General features: G+C 35.6%; 1 protein-coding gene across 3 annotated transcripts in view; it reads left to right on the top strand.

Moving 5' to 3' along the window:
- fam163a (family with sequence similarity 163 member A) overlaps positions 1-1,579 on the top strand; it is a 32,242-nt gene that overhangs the window by 23,941 nt on the left and 6,722 nt on the right. Inside the window, exons 2-3 of one of the 3 annotated variants that reach the window (XM_015387865.1) lie at positions 793-850; positions 932-978. The gene's annotated coding sequence lies outside the window, so the exon portion shown is untranslated. The remainder of the gene's footprint in view (positions 1-792; positions 851-931; positions 979-1,579) is intronic. The other 2 variants (XM_015387866.1, XM_015387864.1) reach the window with 2 other exon arrangements.

Below are 1,579 nucleotides of genomic sequence, written 5' to 3' on the forward strand. Positions count from 1 at the left end.
TGTTATTAGCTAATTTTTGCTATACAGTATAGTTTAGGAAGGTCAAAAGGTATCAAGTCTGTTTCTCATGTCTGTTTGCATTCTGTTGTTTTTTTCATCCCATAAATACATTAAAGTCAAGATAGAAGGATCGTTTTATTGCATGCAGGTAAATCAGCCAGTACAATTGAAGAAAATAATCTATAATCTAGAGCAGTAATCTGTTCAGTCAAGTGACGACCAGTGAGAGACATTCTTTTTTCCTGTTGCAAAGCTGTCTAATTACTTTTATAAGGCTGTAGGTGAGCTTGTCCATTAAGTTTCTTTCTTTTTTTTTTATTATGTTGCTTCTTTCTCCCCCTGCTCCAAATTACGCTCCCAGCCTGCACACCAATCTCAGCTGCTTGGACGTGTTTTTATCAGCAGTAATAGATTTCACTTCACCTGGACAAGCCTCAGACTGCAGACTACAGTAAAAACTCCAATCAGCTGCAGCCTTCGCTTCTAAATCACTTTTACTGCTGCTGTCCTCTGGTGATCCATGTGTGTTTCAGTGTTTCAGTGCACAGGGAAGAGAAACAAAGACAAAACATATGGATTTTTCAAAAATTTGAAGACATGTTCTGCAAATGTTTGAATTTTAATCTTCCCTTTTTGTTGAATGTTGCATTAAACATGGCTTTATCCAACTTGAGAAACCTTTTTCTGTTCTTTTACTGCCACCTTGTGGAGAAAATCAGTTGGTGTAGCTTTAGTTCAATGGCTTCATACTGTATCTGATGCTCATTTGGTCCATTTTATTTCTATCTTCAGATATGTTCATTTCTTTGACTGGATTTCAGTGCAAATACCCTCCAAACACGCCCCTGATGTAAGTGTGTCTTTTCTCTCAGTATTAAAAGCAAACCTCATGGTGCTCACTTTACATGATATGCTATCTGTCTGCTTTCAGGTGTTAAGCTACTTTGCTGAAAGTGAGTATTACATAGTGACAAGTAGGTATGTCCTATTTAACAAATTCTGCTTTAGTGTGTAAAAACTGCACATTTTGCTTAGGAAATTAAGTTTATTTAATTGTTTCATAGGTAAGGAACATTATCAGCTTAGCTTATGTGATATTTTATTGCAGGATGCAGCACTAAATAAATACTTCATATCTGGTCTTAGATTGGTTTGCAAGACGAAAAATATAACATCTTGTATGATCTTGGACTTTGAGTTAATGTCCAGTTTCACAGCAGCTACAGTATTTGTGAGGCTGTAATACAACCTGACTTACAACTAAAACTTACTTGACTATGACAAAATGAGAACTGTATGTGCAAGTTTAATTTTTTACAATACTGCGCTGAAATGTAGCCTTCTTTGAACTCTGAAACTAATATAGATTTGTTTTGAGGATCGTTTTCATGCTGGATAATCCACATTGGATGGGTTTTTCTAATCCATCCATGTGCAAATGCATGTTCCACAAATAAAAGACTGCAGTCATGATACTCCCACTACCAGGGCTGAAACTATTTATCTGATTAATGATGATTAATCGATTATTGATTGAGTAATTGCGTAATTGATTAATTGTTAAGTGGAGTATAGAGAC

Source organism: Cyprinodon variegatus, unplaced genomic scaffold, assembly GCF_000732505.1.
Source record: "Cyprinodon variegatus isolate N-32 unplaced genomic scaffold, C_variegatus-1.0 Scaffold405, whole genome shotgun sequence".
Taxonomy (NCBI): Eukaryota; Metazoa; Chordata; class Actinopteri; order Cyprinodontiformes; family Cyprinodontidae; genus Cyprinodon; species Cyprinodon variegatus.